The sequence below is a fragment of the Spermophilus citellus genome (genome assembly GCF_964194105.1).
Source record: "Spermophilus citellus genome assembly, chromosome: 14".
In the NCBI taxonomy this organism is placed as follows: Eukaryota; Metazoa; Chordata; class Mammalia; order Rodentia; family Sciuridae; genus Spermophilus; species Spermophilus citellus.
In genome coordinates this window covers 94,554,224-94,561,504 of record NC_138194.1, presented here as the reverse complement: position 1 = coordinate 94,561,504, position 7,281 = coordinate 94,554,224, and the positions used below count along the sequence as shown (strand labels likewise).

The 7,281-nt window shown below is 43.8% G+C and overlaps 1 long non-coding RNA gene across 1 annotated transcript; it reads right to left on the bottom strand.

Moving 5' to 3' along the window:
- Positions 1-2,073: 2,073 nt before the first annotated feature.
- Positions 2,074-4,660, bottom strand: LOC308633548. The gene is made up of 4 exons (XR_014018796.1): positions 4,547-4,660; positions 4,295-4,396; positions 3,097-3,172; positions 2,074-2,995 (listed from the first exon to the last, which is right to left on the bottom strand). It is a non-coding gene; the product is annotated as an uncharacterized lncRNA (long non-coding RNA).
- Between the last annotated feature and the right edge of the window lie 2,621 nt (positions 4,661-7,281).

The window sequence follows — 7,281 nt, the reverse complement described above, 5'->3', positions numbered from 1 at the left end:
AGAAAGAGAGTGGTGGTCGCTAGGGTCTGGGGAAGGAGATGGGAGAGGCGTTTCATGGGTGCAAAGTTTCACTTCTGCAAGATGAAAAGAGTTCTGGAGTTGGGTGGTGATGGCTGACACAACAGTATGAATGTGCTCAATATCACTGAACTGTACACTTAAGAAGGTAAACTGCATGTTATGTGTATTTTACCACCACAAAATTCTAAAAAGATTAAAAAAAAAGAAAAGATAAAAAATGAAGTACTGATAAATGTTACAACAGGAGCAAACTTCAAAACATTATCTTAAGTGAGCGAAAAAAAAGTCAGAATGCCAAAAAACAAAAAAAGTTCTGCCTGAATGCATTTGGGTGAAATATTCAGAATAGGCAAGTGTATAGAGTCAGAAAGTAGATTTGTGGTTTCCCAGGGCTGGGAGGAGGGAGAAATGGGAGCAACTTCTTCATGAGTTTGGGGTTTCTCTTTAGGGTCATGAAAATGTTCTGGAAGGAGATGGTGATGATGGCTACTAATCACTGTCAACACCCTACACATCACTTAATTGTATACTTTGGGCTGTCATTGTAAATTTTATCTTAAATGTATTTGCCACAAGATTCAAAATATATATATATATTTTTTCTTTTTAACTATGAGATCCTTCTAGAGGAGAGTGGCGGAAAGAACATAAGGTTCTTCTCAGACCCGCCTCTGACTGGCTGTATCAACTCTGGCACATCCTTCCCTTCTCCAAGCCTCAACTCCTGCAGCTACAGAATGGAAGTTCCTGTGGGCTTGGTAAGCAACTGCAGTCCATTAGTCCACAAACTCCCCTCTTTGCAACACTCCAAGGGAGACTCACTCCCCAGTCTCCTGACTTCCAACACAGCTTAGCTTCTTATCTCCAGCCAGTCTCCCCTGAACTCCAGCTCATCTGCTCAGCATCTCACATGTGTTTCCAACAGGCATCTTTAATGTCACCTGTCCAGGAGGAACAGATGACCCTCCCCTGACCTCTTCCCTCCCCTAACTTTTGTCCTTGCTTAGCTCATAGGCTTCCCAGTCACCATACACGAAAACTCTATTCTTTCAGATGAGGCTAGACTTGTAGGAAGCTTTAACCTACCTCTCCAGCTCCATCCAATGCACAGTACACCTGCAAGTCTGCCTTCGCAAACGCATCCAGAATCCAACCCCTCTGGTCTCAGTTGACATCCTCACCCTTGCAGATCCTCCTGATTCTTCCCTTCAATGTATTCTCAACACAGCAGCTGGAGAGATCCTCTTAAAATACAAGAGCACATCGATGCTCAGCCCAGCTCTAGTGGCTTAGCTTAGTTTCACCCAGAGGGAAACGCCTTGCACTGCCCCACCAGGCTGTGTGTGCAGCAGCTTCTCCTTGGTGTCGGGGCCCCACCTGCTGCTCCCTCCGTGGATGGTGCTTTCTCTGCACTCACCTCCTTGCCTTCCTTGAGCACACCAATGCATTCCCTCTCTAGACCCTCTCTCAGCATGCTCTTCTCCCAGGTACCCACGTGACCTGCACCGTCATCTCATGTCTACACTCAGAGACCTTCTCAGAGAGTCTTTGCTGGCCACCCTATTTGGGGTTATGGGATAAAATACAGGACAAACAATTAAATTTGCATTTCAGATAAATAAGGAGCAATCCTTTCAGTATAATTATGTCCTATGAAATATTTCAGCCATTTTTGTATAGGACTTACTAAAAAGTGCCTGCTGTTTATCTGAAATACAAATTTAATCAGGTGCCTTGTATTCTTATTTACTAAACTTGGTAATCCTCTAAAGCTGTAACCATCACACCATATTTGTATACCCCAACTTTATTTTTCACCTTAGTGTCCATCTCATATATTGCTTTTTTTTATTTATTTACTTTATTATCTGTCTATACTACTAAAACTGTGTTGTCTACATGTGGCTCTTAAACCCTTGAAATGTAGCTAGTACTACTGAGAAACCAAATATTTTATTTTATCCAAATTAATTTAAGAATGAACATTCAATTTATTAATTAGAAAACATAGTTATTAGAAAATACTCAAGTGTATTTTTAGAATAGCTTGGGTAAAGAAATATACTTTTTCAAAAATTTTTATGAAATCTTCCTACAGATCATATATTTCCAATACAAATTTAATGTTTAAATTGAGATGGGCCTTACGTGTAAATTACCCACCAAATTTTGAAGCCTCAGTATGAAAAAATGTAAAATATTGCATTAATCATAATTTTATGTTGGTTCCATGTTAAAATGTAACATTGGGAGAATATTGGATTAAATATATTTATACGATTAATTTCGCCTGTTTCTCTTGATGGTTCTAGTGTGGCTGCTGGAAATTTGTAAGCTGGCATGTGGCTCACACCGTGTCTCTTGGACAACAACTGAACGGCAGCCTCCTTCAGGACTTTGTTCTCCTAAAAGCAGAGCTGAGATGGACTTGGGAGGTGTTAGAGTCTGTAAACAAGTCAGGATGGCGCCTGGCAAAATGCCAGAGGGAGTGGTTTGTGAAGTAAGGCCAGTGAGCCATTAAGTGTGGAGATTCCTTATTGGTTGACTGATGTATCTAGTTTATGCTAATTAAGATAAGCTGTGTGGAATGTATAAATACCTCTGTTGTCCTACAATAAACGGCTCCCACTCCTGCTGTATCAATCTACACAAGTTGTTCGTCACCCCCCCACACACACACGTTATTTTGCTGCAGCCAGACTGCGGCAGGGAGGCTCTAGTTTATTCTGGCATGTGACAGCAGGAAGCAGGAGTGAGGAACTGGGTGAGTGAGAAATAAGTCAATATCCCTGTCCATTATCAAGGCTGCAGCGGTGGGTGGCAGGAACTCCACTCCACAGGCACTTCCCGATGAGCTCCATCACGTCTCCCAGAATCCTCTGCTGAGGGACAGGAAGCGACAGCTTTATCCACCAGCTCCCAGACCCACGGCAGGCTGCTTCCAGGGGTTAACTCTTCTGGGCTGCACTCGTGCCTGGGGAAAAGGAAAACATAGAAACCTCATAAGCTTGAGGCTGACAGAGGATGTTGGCACTCTCAGGCAAAGTTGAGCTCACAAGAGACTATCTGCCACACCTTTAATGGAAGTCAGAGATGGACCCGGAGGGCACACCAGGGACCATGGTCTCCTTCAGCTTTAAGATCTCAACACCTAGAACATAATAAATAAATGTCCAATAAATTGAATAAAAACATTTGCATTCAAAAAATATATATTGAGCTGGGCATAGTGGCACACATTTGTAATCCCAGCAGCTCAGGAGGCTGAGGCAGGAGGAGCACAAATTTGAGGTCATCCTCAGCAACTTAGTGAGACCCCTTCTCAAAAACTAAAAAGGACTTAGGGGTGTAGCTTAGTGGTAGAGCATCTCTGGGTTCAATCATTAGGACTGCAAGGGGAAAAAAATTGAATAGCTGCTATGTGCTGAGCATATAAATATTCAAGAAATAATAGTTATTTTCACCATTCTTTATTTGAGTACCACCTCAGAATTCCTCACCTCAAATTTCATTTCTTAATAAGCAGTAACTATCAAACACCCCAATTCTTATTTCTCATTTCTCAATAAGCAGTAACTATCAAACACCTCAACCTCTCCTGGAAGTCATGGCAGCCAATCTTTTCTGCACCCCTCTCCAGACACCCTGAAATGGCAGATGCAGTTAGAGAACTTGGAATGTGAGTTTCCCCAGCAAGAACTTGGTTTCCATGTTTTCCAATGCAGTGAAGGCTCCTTTTCCCCAGGCACGACGGCAGCCCAGAAGAGTTGACCCCTGGGAGCAGCCTTCCATGGGTCTGGGAGCTGGTGGATAAAGCTGTGGCTTCCTGTCCCTCAGCAGAGGATTCTGGGAGCTGGACAGCATGGGGGTGCTTACCCACAGCCCATAAAGGGTGCACATTAAGTGTACTTCTCTCTCCTCTAGAGCATCTCCTCTGTTTTTATGTACACAGCAAGTGTTAATAAATGCTTAACACTTCCCAAACTACCATGGAAAGGATCCAGGACTGCTGAAGACCCCCTATCTACCACCACTCTAGAGGCTCAGAGGAGCGGTCTCTAGGAAATGGCTGCCTGTCAAGTTCCCTGAAACGCTGATGTCCCAACGCCAGCTCATAGCCCTAGGGATGGTAATTGATCCTCATTTCCACAAGCCTCTAGCTCAAACAGCAGTTTCTACCTTCTCTCAGTCTGTTTGTGCTGCTACAAAATAAAAACAAACAAAACAAACCTGAAACTAGGTGATTTATAAAGAACAGAAATACATTGCTTACAGTTCTGGAGGCTGGAAGTCCGAGATTCAGGCACTGGTGAATTCAACATCTTATGAAGACCCACTTTCTGGCTCACAGATGGTGCCTCCCAGCCACGTCCTCCTGTGATGGAAAGGTCTCTTTATGAAAGGCACTAATGCCACCCTCATGAACTCATCACCCACAAAGGCCCTGCCTCCTATACCATCCCCTTAGTGTTGGGATGTCAACATATGGACTTCGCGGGTACATAACAATCAGAGCATACAATACCTTCCACATCCATGAACTAGAATTCTGCAAAGACCTTTTCTTCATCAATAGGACCATTTGGTTACTTGAAAATACAGTTCACTCAGGAAAGGCAGAAAGTATGTTCAATTCTTTCCTTTGACTTGTCTCTTTTTAGAGTAAGGAGGTAGAGTCCTGGCAGATGAAGCACATCCCAAGGGTGGGAACATCTTTAGTGGTAACCACAAAGTTTATCTAAGGGCTGGAGGTTGTTTCACCCATGTTTTTAATTCCTCTTTTTAACATATCCATTATGAGTCATCTGTTTTTACATATTCAGTGTGTGTTCAGAAAATTGCATCTGTTATTTTTGCTTGTGCTTAAATTGTCTCATCTTTGGGAGCCACTCATGAGCCCCTGTGTCCTTTGGATGTGACCATTGATCTTCGGTGGCTTTTCTCCTCTCTTGCATGGCAAGGTGTCCCAAGCTTCTCTTATGTATTTACTTCACTGGTCATAGAGCCCTGGTTCCTCTTCATTGGAACTAGGATTTAGCATGTCCATACACTCCTACTCGTAAAGAAAATGCAGGAAATTACACACGAAGCTATTAGCAATGCTCAGCTGCTCACCTCTGGCTTTAGAAACTGGAGATCCACAGCAGGAGGGAAACATTTTTCAGTGAGTGCTTCTCTGTGCTGTGGGGTTTTTTGTTTTGTTTTGTTTGTTCTTTTTTTATTTATTTATTTTAATTTTTATTATTGGTTGTTCAAAACATTACATAGTTCTTGACATATCATATTTCACACTTTGATTCAAGTGGGTTATGAACTCCCACTTTCACCCCATATACAGATTGCTGTGGGGTTTTTTTTAGTACTGACAACAACACTAAAATAAGCGCAAAGGTAGACTGCCTCAGGGGAAGGAAATTTCAGGAATCAGTGAGTAGGTTGGGAAGACGTGCTTGTTTACCTTGCTTCTATTTCACTGAGAGGAAGGAGAGACCAGAGATTCCTTGACCCTCTGATGCTCCCACCAACCCAGAAGGGCATCCCCAGAAACCAGGAAGATCACTTCTGCCTCCGGCACAAGCTCCACCTTTGGTTTCCTGCTCAGCTCGGTTGTTGCTGTGTAGAGGTTTTGGAAATGAGAGGTAACTATAGATTGCTTGGGTTTTTGTTGTTCTTGTTGTTCTTGTTGTTTGTTTGGGTTTGGTTTTTTTGTTTGTTTGTTTGTTTCCACCTCCCTACATTCCCAGTATCTCCCTTGCCAAAAAAAGAAGAAGGAGAAGGAGAAGGAGAAGGAGAAGAAGAAGAAACACCCCCTCACTGTGTCCTTTTACCCAGAACCGGTGTGGTTTTGTCTCCTTGGGGTATTCATGGTGGTACACTCATAACCGTGCTCACTCTCCTTGGTGCCTTGAGAGACTCAGGGCTAGTCACTGAGCCAACAGGTGGCAAAGCAGGAGCACTTTCAAGACAGTGCCCCCTTTATGGCAGTGGCAAAGCCCTGACACTTTAGCTCCATCCAGTTGATGGGAAAATCCAACAGAAGCAAAAGTCAAGCAGAGGGAAGGCAGACTGTGCTCACAGGGTGAAGAACAGAGGCCAAAGAGACATTGGTGGGTTCTCACCAGCTCCACACAAGTTACCACCTTGCTAAGCCTCAGCAGCTTCTTCTTCAGGAAATGATTCAAAGATCTTTTCTGGTTCTGAAGATTCAGTGACTGTTTTAGTCAGGGTTTTTTGCTGACAGGAACAATTTTAAGGAGGAAAAGTTTATTTGGGGGCTCATGGTCTTAGAGGCCTCAGTTCATAGGTGGCCAACTCCATTCCTTGGGGCTCAAAGTGAGGTGAACATTATAGCTTAGGGTGTAGAGGAGGGAAGCAGCTGGGGACATGGTACCAGAAAACAGAGACAAAGAGCTATCCTCACCATGACAAAATATAATCCCCCAAAGCACCCCCCATGACCCAGCTCCTCCAGCCACACCCTACCTACCTACAGTCACCATCCAGTTAATCCATGTCAGGGGTTTAATTCAATCATTTCAGCCTAAATTTCTTGCATCATTTCACACATGGGCTTTGGGGGGCCCTCATATCTAAACCATAGCAGTGAGCTCGCACAAACAGAGCATGCCACATGGTGCCACAGCCAGCTGGCAGCCATGGGAATGTTGCTGCTGCTGATTTTGACACACTGGAGCTGGTCCCTCCTGTTGGGCTGTCCCATCAGCTTCCACGACCTTTCACACACTGGGCTTAACTATGAAAAGAAGAGTTTTCCAGTAGCTGTGTGGGTGTTTATAGTTGGTGGTATTGTTTTCAAGCTCCAATCGTTTTCCTAGATGAGGGAGAAGTCAATGATGGGCAGGGTACAGACAGACCTGGGCCCTCATTCCTGGCCAGCCACTTCCCAATGGGATGGGTGTGAGCAAACACCATACTTCAGAGCCTCAGTTTCCTGACCTGTAAACCAGGCACAAAAATCATAGTCCACTCAACAGCTTGCCTTAGGTTCTTCTTAGGTTCTGGATATGGTGCTAGGTGCTAGGGACATAAGTGTAAAGAAAAATCATCCGTAACTTAAAGAGACCACCATTTGGAGAGGTGAATAAAGTAGAGAACAGTGGTTCACAGTATGGTCTTTGGAACAAGACAGACCTGGGTGAATTCACACTAGCTGTGTGATCCTGGGCACATTTATCACCTTCATTGACTGACTCTTATTCCCCCATCTCAAGATGGAAATGGTAATGACGGGATCTACCT